General features: G+C 48.3%; 1 protein-coding gene across 7 annotated transcripts in view; it reads left to right on the top strand.

Moving 5' to 3' along the window:
• The first annotated feature begins 2,049 nt into the window (after positions 1 to 2,049).
• Positions 2,050 to 10,743, top strand: part of FHL1 (four and a half LIM domains 1) — a 29,156-nt gene continuing 20,462 nt past the window's right edge. Inside the window, exons 1-2 of one of the 7 annotated variants that reach the window (XM_018924948.3) lie at positions 2,061 to 2,166; positions 2,845 to 2,971. The gene's annotated coding sequence lies outside the window, so the exon portion shown is untranslated. Of the gene's footprint in view, positions 2,167 to 2,211; positions 2,318 to 2,838; positions 2,972 to 10,743 lie in introns of those variants that run through there. The other 6 variants (XM_018924944.3, XM_018924947.3, XM_018924945.3 and 3 more) reach the window with 6 other exon arrangements.

Raw genomic sequence — 10,743 nt, 5'->3', positions numbered from 1 at the left:
ATTAATCTGGCAGACATGCTGCCTAGGAGCTGCTTTTGATAGTATTTAGGAGTTGGCCATTAAATCTTTGGTTTGTGTTGAATGTGGAAGGCATCTAATACTTTAAATAATTATTATAAAGTATCTAATACTTTAAATAAGTATTAAATAAGAGGCTCCTGATGACATTCCCTGCAGATGGGGGATGCTTGTTACACTGCTGGTGGGCTGCAGGTGCCTGCTGTCAGGAAATTATCAGAGCACTTGTGCTTCTCCAGGATGCATCATCTGGTTGGGATCTTCCAAGATGGAATGCAGATTAGTGCCCAAGTACTCCTGTGGGGATGGGGCAATGGCTGGTCCTGGAGAAGGGAATCCATTGGTACAGATGCCCAGGGAGCAACACCCTCCCCACTCTTCTCTTCTCCTGTTTCTGTTGATGCCAGAGGCAGGAGAACTCCTTCTTTTGAAAGAAGAAAGCCCACAGGAGCTGCCTGCAGAGTAATTATCCCTGGTGATGTTCTCCTACAGTTGTGCAGCACCTGGCTTATCTTTGCATCCCCACACTCTGCACCTCTGCTCTCTCCTGGAGCTCTTGCTTTGATTTATCTAACTGGGAATGCTCTGTCTGAATGTCCCATCCTTGATGGGTCTCATCTCTGCATTTTCTCATGAATCCTGGAGCTCTGCAGCTGCAAACACATTACAAACCTCACACCTGAGGGGCAGGGTGGCTCTGCTAATGTTCTTGTAGGTCTGATGGTTGGTTACAGCCCCTAGAGAAAAGCTCTCATCATGGTGACTAAGTTTTATGCTTGCTGGGAGAGCTGTTGGAAAAATGAGCTGGAAATGGTTATTTGGATTCCTTTGAAATCAAGTGTAAACTCCAGTCCACAGTGATAAATGATGTTGGTGTTTCACATCTGTATTTTATGCATGCCTGATGTTGTTCTTGGCAAGTGGTGGCAGTCTGAGCCTTGGACCTCAGGGCAGCCCAGTGCTCTTGTCCCTGCTAGGGGTGCTGTTGATGTGGATGATGCAGTGCTGGAGGAATCTGTGGGACTTACCTGTTGAATGAACAGAGACACAGAAAAATATGAATGTTTTTATAAAGAGTGTGTTTGCTCTTACACAATGTTTTTGTTTTATTAACAAAGACAAATTCCTTGGCCCAAGTGTAATGTTCTGCTTTCCAGGGATACTGGTGCTGTGTCCAGCACACCTACCAGACTCTCCTGCCATTAGTCAGGAGCTCTGAGGTGGCTCTCCAAGGCACCACAAAAACTTGTTTGTAGAGCCAGAGCTCCAACATGAGCACCTCTTGTTGAAAAACAAACTTAGTTTCTTGCTGGGCCATGTGTCCAATAGCAGAAGAAGAGAAGTAAGTGGGAGAAACTCAGAAGAATATAAAAAAAATATGGGATGGAGAAAGGGAGAAAAGAAAACAAATGTGAATGCTGTGAGATTTTTCTGGTGTGGTGCAGCAGCACAGGCAGGTGGATTAATTTAAAATAGGAATGAATTGCTACTTGACAGTACTTTTTTCCATATCTGCTTTGAAGAAAATGCTCCTCTTTTGGCATTTTTCTGTGTTCTCTTCAGCTGGGTCTCCTCCCTCCCTTCAGACTTCTCACTTGAAATACATCCCTGCTTTTCATCTTGTGTCCTGCAAACTCTGTCTGTGAACCTGAAGGTGCTGTATAACTGAGCTTCCAGGAAAGCCTTTAGCACTGGGAGAGGGATGTTTGGGCAGGACGGGCGAGGCATCCTCCTGCAAAGATTTTGTGCCTCATTTTCCTTGTCGGGGAGCGCAGCTGGTGGCCCTTATTGGGGCAGCGGGGCTGTCCCAGCCTGCAGCATCCCGTGGTTCCCATGACAGCGCTGCGCTGCTGCGGGGAGCTCGGGACAGCTCTGCTGGCAAAGCGCCAGCGCTGCTTGGGGTTTTCCCCCCAGGGATGGTGCAGTGACCCTGGGAGGAGCTCCCCACCTCCAGCTGCTCCTGGGGCAGGATCAGTGCTCTGGGTTGGACTAACTTTTTTTTTTTTTTTTTTTTTTTTTTTTTTTTTTTTTTTTTTTTGCCGTGCACCTCCCTGCTATAAGCTGGAAGCCGCGTTTCTGCCGCCGGCCAGCCCAGCGCAGCCCCGGACCCTGCGGAGCCCCGCAGCAGCCCCGGCTCCCCGGCAGCCTGTAAGCTCATCCCTTCATCCCTCCCTCCCTCCCTCCCTCCCTGCCGCCGAGCAGGGCAGCAGCGCTTCGGCATCCCATGCTTCGCAGATCTTTGGATTTCAGGGCTGCTGTTGGTCTTTTCTCTGCCTTGTGGTTGCTCTGCCGGAGAAGGGTTTGTGGGGAGTGGGAAGCCTGTGGGTGTGTAGTGCACTCCTAAAACACTTCAGCAGGCAATTTCTCCGTAGTTTGCTGAGTTAACCTCAGAAATTGCTTGTTTTACGGGTTGTTTTGGAAATGGGATTTCTCTACATTCTTGCTTCTGATTTCTCTTGCATCCTCTTTTCCTGATATGCATATGCCTCCTGGAAAGTGGTCGCTTTGAACACTGGTCTAGAAATACAACTTTTCTCTTTGCTTCCAAGTTGAGCTGGTGCTTAGGGAGCATTTGCAGTGGTACTGATTTGTGTGAGAGCTGTCAGCTCTGTGCTTTCCTGGGCAGCTGATCAGATGTGCATCTTTGAGGCTTTTAAAGAGACCTGGGGAGGAAATAACTGAAGCAGAGACTGTTTTGTGGCTCTCAGGTGATGTGAGGAACAACCCTGGGAGCAGGCTGGCAGTAACAGAATTGGGGAATGTAGGAATGCCAGCTTTTACCTAATAATGATCACACTTTCCTCTTTCTGTATTATGGAGTATCAGGCAGTTGCAGAGTTCCTGCAGCTGCACCCATGTGAATGCAAGCACCTTTAGCTTTGTACAAATGCTGCACCCCTGTATGGAGAAGGATTTGGGAAGTCACTTGCATGAGTGAAGTCGTGTTTGCAAGGTGGGTGTTTCTGTCATTAATCTTTTCTTTAGTAATTGGTCAAAAGAGAAGTTAATGTATGGGACTCTGGTCCAGTTCGTGCTGTGTAAGCAGGAGCCTGTCTGTGGTTGAGAATGGGATGTGATTATTTTTTAAACCATTGAAATCTAGCATGTGGAATGGGGAAAACTATAAAAGCAATCCACCTACCAAACAGCCTTTTACCCTGTTTTGAGAGGAAGAGTGTTTTTTTAAAAACGACAACAAAAAAACTTCCGAAAGGAAACTGATAAAATTCTTAAGCCATGATGTACAAAGCAAATAGCTGATCAAGCAACCAAATATGGCTTTGAAACTTCAACTTTCTTTTGTAATGATAAAAGCACCCACATACTTCAGTGACAACACCCTTTTCTTTTTTTTCCCAAACACAGTATTCTTGAATACAAACCAGTTCCTAATTTTTCCTTAAGGAGCTCAGTATATAAAAATTCCTTTTTGACTAATACCTAAAAGAAAAATGTGGGAAGGTGTTTCAGAGCTGGCACCACAAGAGCAAAAACCCCAACCCCTCCAGATCTCAGTGCAGCAGGAAGGCATCTGCTCAGGTTTTGGACTGTGGCTCTGAGGAAGGAGTTCAGGGCTGGGATTTTACAGCTGGTTTCTGATATGCACTGAGGAATTTAGGCTGGGAAAGATTTTGAGGATTGGGCCCTTGAGCTGATTCTAGCAGAAGTTATTCCCTGCTGTGAGAGATGGCTTGTCTCCCTGTATGCTGGTACAATTCTCTGCTTGGATGTAAACAATGGCAGCTGTTCAAAAGGAGGCAATGTTTAGGGTACTCAAACAGTTGAAAATAAACACTCTCCTGCCTGTCTTGGCTGGCCTTTACTTCGGAAGCAGCCTTTCCATGGAGCTGTACTGTGAATGGAAAATCCAGATATATGGTAGGCAGCAGCTGGGGGAGACCAGTCAGGTCCCTGTTCATGTCTGAGGATAGGGGAGTGATGCTGTGGGATGCCCTTCATCTGTAATCTAAACCCTTATCACATGAATGTGGCTTGCAGTCCACACCCATTTGGCTAGGATGTAACAAAATCTTTAAGGAACTGACCTCCTTGCCCCCCAAGAAGGAACTTACTTCTTTTTGTATCACAGATTAGTTTGGTTGGAAGGAACCTTAAAAGGCCATTTAGTCCACAGGGACATCTTCAGCTAGGCCAGGTTGCTCAGAGCCCTGTCCAGCCTGGCCTTGAACACTTCCAGGGAGGGGCCATCTACCACCTCTCTGGGCAATCTGTGCCAGTGCTTTACTGGTTTTTCCAGTGTAAAAATCTCCTTCCTTGTATCTAGTCTAAATCTAACCTGTTCCAGTTTAAAACTTTTGCCCTTGTCCTGTTGCAGCAGACCCTGATAAAAAGTTTAGTCTCATCTTCCTTGTGAGCCCCCTTGAAGTGCTGAAATAGAATATGGCAATAAAGCCTTCCCAGAGCCTTCCCTTCTCCAGGCTGAGCCATCCCAGCTCTCTCAGCCTGTCTCCAAAGGAGAGATGCTCCATCCCTCAGAGCACATCATCCTTGTCCCCTCTGGACTTGCTCCATGTCCTTCCTGTGCTGGACCCCAGGGCTGCACACAGCTCTGCAGGTGAGGTCTCACAAAATGGAGCAGAGAGGCAGATGTGAGCCAGGAGTAATACTGTCCCCTCAGCAGCAGCCTGGGTGAATTATGTTCTTTTAAGTTTATTCACCAGCCAGTGGAAGCATTGGGGGTTTTTGGTGGAAAATTCCTCTGATCTTTGCTGATGGGACAAGGATCACACAAGTTTGTGTTTAGCATTTCCCTTTTTGTGGTGCTGCTTACCCTGAAGTCCCAGGGGCATTAAAGAAGCAATAAAAGCTTCACCACCAGCAATGTGCAATGTTTGCTCAGGCTTCTGATTGGTTTTGATTTGATTGCTCTAAATCAGAGCAGCTCCCTGGAGAGCCATGGGCAGGCTCTGCTGTGGACTCACTTTTGCTTGAAAAGATAATGGAAATCATGTCTATGGAATAAACCTTCCCAGAACTGACCTGTGATTTCATAAAAAAATACATTGTAACTCAAAATACTACAGCTTGATTCATTGGAATCTCTTTTTATTTCATTTCTGGGTTATAGAAATGCAGACAGGGAAAGCAACAAAGCAGAAATGTCTGAGATCAGTCATTTCGTGTCTGATTTTGGCAGAGGGAGTGTGGGAGGAAGAAAGAGACCTCATATTTCACTAAGATACTCTGTTTGGAGAGAAGTTTTAAGCAGATGGCTCTTGAGACACTGTGGCTCTAAAGAATTAAATGCTATTTAGATAAATGCATACTTCCACTTCTGCAGTGTGGTTTTGGAAGGATTGTGTCATATATTCTGGCTTCAGTCCTTTTGTCCTTGAGTCCACTAAAACTCTGTTTGCAGCCACTTGCCTGGGTGTAGGACCAAAGGACTGGGGCTTCCCTGGGGTTCAGAGACAGGACATACCCCTCTCCCCATTGCTCCTCTCCCCATTGTGCTTTAACTGGGACTTTCTGTAGCTGAGCAGCCCAGAGAATATCTGGGAATATCACCTCAGCTGGCTTCTGGAGGAATGAATTGGAACCAAGAGGCTGAGGCTGGTGTGTGATGAGCATTTCTCTCTGTGAAACCTCCCCAGGCCTGTAGGTAAAACTCCCCTGCCAGAAATGGCTCGTTTGGCTGCTCTGGGTGCTTCCTGCCTGGGCTTTGCTCTGCTCTGAGCTGCTGATGGAAAGCCACAGAGAAGCCCTTGATGGGGCAGTGCTTTCCCTCCCTGCAGTTCTCACTGAGGCAGGAGCTGGCCCTTGGTGCTTCCAGGGTGATCCAGGCATGGGTAGTGCCAAGGATGCTGCCAGAGCAAATTCCTCCTCCCAGAGCAGGAGAGCGTGGTGGCATTTCCGTGGGACAAAGGGATGGATGGATGGATGGATGGATGGATGGATGGATGGATGGATGGATGGATGGATGGATGGATGGATGGATGGATGGATGGATGGATGGATGGATGGATGGATGCTCCTCTTCTGTTTCCCCAGCTTTTTCATCTCCATCAGAACAGATGGGGAATGGGGTCTGTGTTCTATGGCAAGACAGGGCTAAAATTACATTTAAGGCTTTGGAGAATAACAAAGTAGGGCAAGGATTGCTTTATAGCAATGCTGGAATAGTACAGACGGGGTTGGAAGCACTCTTTCAAAAAACAGCTGAACTAGAGTTCCCTGGAAGAAGTTGGAGAGCCAGGGCAGGGTTCCTGGCAGGTCCTGGAGCTGCAATCCAGGCTGGAAGGGCAGCTATTTTGCTGTGTGCCTGGCTGGAAACTTTCAGGCAGAGTTACAATTTTGGTTTGGATGCTTTCACAGAGTTGCATTATTTTTGTAAATAAGAAATTCAAACCCTCTTGACTTTGGACTGATGTTTTCAGAAGACCCACTCTACATTCCACAGATGTGCCTCATCTCTTTTGTGGCCCTTGAGGTGACCCCAGTGACTGGGGTTGTTTGGGATGCATCCCTCCTGCAGAGCTGTGAGCTGGCAGCCAAGGGTCAGAGCTGTGAGGGATTGAAGGTGGTGGGACAGGGCTGCATTTGTGACCTGTTTGGGTCAAATACAGAGTGCCACTTGTCACCCAGACATCTAATGGAGAGCAGGGGAAAAGCTGGGAAGAATCACTGCAGGGCAGCTTTTTGGCTTTCTTTTTTCTAATCCAGGGGTGGAAAGGGGAAATGAGCAGAGTGGAAAAGAGGAGACTAAAATCTGCCTCACAGATTTATGATGCTTTATGATGCTTTGACATGTGAGGGAGCTTCAAATCAAATACTGGCTGGCTCCAGTGGTGTGTGTCTGCTGAAATGATGGGTTTAAAAGACTCCTGTTCACAAGGAATTGTGTGTGCTCCATATGCCAAGGGACTCCTGCAGGGATCTATAATCGAACTATTTTGCTTCTAGGTCCCTTTAGCACTGCAGCAGCTTGTGCCACAGTGTGAGGGTTCTCATGCTACACCAGCTCTCAGCTGCAGAGGAGCTTCAGAGCTTCTGGCAGAGCAAGAATTGCTCTTGCTGTTTTGCTTGGACAGAGCAATAAATCCACTCAATCCTCCAAAACTCTCTCATATGAACCAGAGTGCTGGACATGCCTTTCTTCTTGTGCTAAGAAAAATAGAAATGGTTCATCACATGAAAGCCACGACTGGTCCAGGCCACAGTGGTTGTTAGTTGACTTTCCTGCAGGGAGTTGGCTTCCTCAGAGCCTTCATAGGGGAATATTCAGTTTTCATGTGCTTCCAGTGGTCTGTGACCAAAGATTCCCTTGACTATGACATTACCCTAAATATAGACCCCTACCCACTGCTGGGGGGTGCTGGGGTGGGAGAAAATGATGTCCTTTCTTCTAAAGAAATGCCCCAAGATGTGGGAACCATCTGGACTTGGCAGGCTGCTCCCAAGGCATTTGCTGCTTGTTTACCTTGGGACTGGCTGCCCCTGGCAGTTGTTACCATCAGCCTTTCTTATCTGTTCTTTTCTATAATAAACACTGGAGCAAAGGTTTGGAATTAGTCACTTCTGAGGCACTGCCTGCCTCCCTTTCCAGCTCCTGTCTTATCGTTGAGTTTTTGGACTCCTGAGCCTTTTGCACTTCATTCTGTGCCTCTTGGTTTTCCCCTCATCTCATTGCACTGAGATAGCAGAGAGCTCTTTAAAATTCCTGGGAGGTGTGTCATCCCCAGGGCTGCAGCATCCCAGGAAACTGCTGCCTGGGGACAGCTGTGTGCACTCACAATGCTCTTGCTGTGTGCTACAGAGAATTTTCTAGCTTGATTTACCTCATCCAGTGGATGAGTTTGAGTTTCTGACTGATGCCTCCTCAGTTCAAGTGCCCAGAGGCAGTGTCAGGATCCCAAGAGCATTCCAGGGGCCTGGCACTCTGTCCTGCTCTTGGGTACAGCATTAACCACAGGGCAGCCTGTGGTTCCAGGGAATGCAAACACAGACAGCACCTCCAGAACACAGGTGTGTGGTCCTCATCTGGATTGAGTAATTTGACATCATAATCAGCAGACTGAGTGCTTTGCTTTCACTTCTAAATTCCCTGGAGATGTCTAAGCATTGTCCTGATGTGCTCTTGCCTCTGACAGTACTGTGGAGAGGCACTGATGGACAGCCCAGGGTGCAAGGATTTCCCTCTCTCTCTCTGGTCTCATCTCACATTAAAAATGCACAGAGCTCTGTATTTCACTCAACACAAGCAAATTCATTTTCCTGTCTGCCCTTGCTCTGCCCATTGGAAGGCAGTCATGCTCCCCAGGGCACAGCCTGCCAGGTGAATGCACTTGATGTATAATTTATTTCAGTGCTGCCTCTGGAAAGGGCCAGGATGGGATCAGGATGGAAGAGCAGCAATTCTATTAAATTCTGTCTGGATTTGCTTTGGTGGATGCCAGAACATGTCATCCACCCCTTGCCATAATATTCCCTTCTCTCTTATGCCATTATCACCTGAATGATTTACAACCAAAGGTGGAAACTTCCACTCTGGATCTGTCCCTGTGGTAGGATGGGTTTCTTGCAGTGGGTGGGGGACTCATCATTCCTGTTTGGGGAAAGATTTGCTGATTTTTGGCTGGAGAGGATTGCAAACAGCATCCCTGTGGTGACTCTGATGTGCAGAGAGACTGTAATACCTGTTTGGGCTGGCAGGGGGCTGGCCTAAAGGCTCACCTGTGGTGTGTGTGGGTGAAAGCTGTGCCCCACAGCTGCTTTCCTCAGTTCCATGTCTCGGGGTGAGCTGAAGGCAGCTTTCCCTGTGCCCTGCAGGGCTCCCAGCGCCCATCTCCGGAGCGCTGCTGAGAGCATCCCCTGCCCTCCCCCAGCCCCTGCTCTAGTGCGGGAAATCTCCGCCTGCTCCACTAGACACCGAACCAAACAACCAATAAATCTCCTATCAACCGAGGAGTAAGTTGTTTTGGTTACCAGGGAGATTGCCAAGTGCAAATTCAACCTGAAATAGCGATGAGCTCATCCCTGGAGCAGCCGGGGGAAGGGGGGGCAGCGCCAGGGATGCCGGCGGCTCCGGGGACATTTGGATGCTGCGGGAGCCGCTTTGCCAAACAGCTTTGGCCTTGTCAGAGAGATGGTGCGGGGGATGCTGCGTGAGGCTGGCTGCTGAGACAGGGCTTTGGCAATTCCTGGAAGTATGGCAATGACATTCCTCGTGGGACTGGGGGCTGGAGAGCCTTGGCGGTGGGTTCAGGCACTGCAAAGGTGGCTTCTCTACCATCTCCCCTGTCCTGGAAACTTCCCCTGGGAAAAAGGATTGTGGGGAAACTGAGATGCTTGACATGTGGGTGAGGGTTGGTTCTCAGCAGCTGTTTAGGCAGGAGCACTGGCAGGCCAAGCCTCTCCTGCTGCTGCTCCAGGGGCTGCAGCAAGGGCTTGGAAAGACCTTACCCTCTTCTGCAATATCCATGGGGCAGGAGATTGAACATTTGGACTCTGGCATTATTTTGCCCTGAAGTGTCCCCACTTTAAGCAGGTCAGGACTGGAGTTTTGGAGTCACCTGCTGCCAGGGCACTGTGGGAGCAGAGATGGCATTTCTGGGACGATGGAGGGGGCTCTGGTGGAGTGCCAGCTGTGCCTGAGAGAGGCAGGATAAGGAGGCTGTGCTGCACTCTGTCCCTTGGCAGCCCAGGAAGGGCTCCTGTATCCCCCTGCACCTTTCTCTGCTAGGACAGAGATGTTTCCAGATGCACCCCATTCAATGGACTCTTTTTTTCTGAAGAAGTCCCACTTTTAACTGAAAAGCTCTGTCTGTAGAGGAAGCACTGCCTGTCCCTCTGCACCATGGTGCTGCAGGGGAGAGGCTGACAAAGCTGTGGCTGTGGTCTCTGCTTGGGTTTTGCTCCCCATTGCTGAATTGTCACATACAAGAAGTTGAAAATGTGAGAACATCACCTGGCACCTGTCTTGATGAAGCAATGCTTGAGCCCCTTAGCAGATGCCCACTGATGGATTTCAGCAAATCTTTTAGGACATAATTACCAGTGAGTGAAAACAGGGAACAATTATCAACAGCATAAATGCAAACAAAAGCTGAGCCCCTGAAAAGTGATCTGTGAACCTACTTACATGATGAAAAAACATGATCCTTTTTTGTTTTGGATTAACTTCATAGCTTTCTGAAACAAGGGATGGAGGCTGCATCTATAAAAAGAAATTGGTTTCAGTAGGGGTATTTTGTATTTTGGAAGTCTTTTATTACAATTTTACAATCATGAGAGATCTCTAATTTACATGTTCTTGCAAGTCCCTTCAAGGGCTGTGGGTGGACTTTTTCCAGCTCCTTTCTGGAGCCAAGTGGGAAATGCTTTGGTGACATGACCAAGCCCCTCAGCATGACAGGCAGCTCTCAGGGCCACCAGTGCATTCAGCCATCAGCTTCAGGGAGAGGCTTCAGGAAAGCCTGGTGCTTGCAGCAGTCTGGCATTTGAAAGAGAGTGATTTCATGTGGGGACTTACAGCTGAGTGAGGTCTGGGTGAGAAGACATGAATTCACCTTTTACAGCTGCAGGGTGGGGAGTGCCCTGGCGTGCCTGGGCTGTCCCAGGGGCTGGCCTAGAGTCCATGTGACCCTGCATGGCACAGCCCTGAGCTGGGCAGGGTGCTGGAAAACTTGAGAACCTGCAAATGCCACGTGAAGCATTTTATCTTCTGTTTTCAGCATCTCTTTGGAGATGAGACACTGCTTGTCT

This window comes from Serinus canaria, chromosome 4A (assembly GCF_022539315.1).
Source record: "Serinus canaria isolate serCan28SL12 chromosome 4A, serCan2020, whole genome shotgun sequence".
NCBI classification, from domain to species: domain Eukaryota; kingdom Metazoa; phylum Chordata; class Aves; order Passeriformes; family Fringillidae; genus Serinus; species Serinus canaria.
Note: the sequence above shows the minus strand (reverse complement) of the source record. Positions and strands in the feature narration are given on the sequence as shown.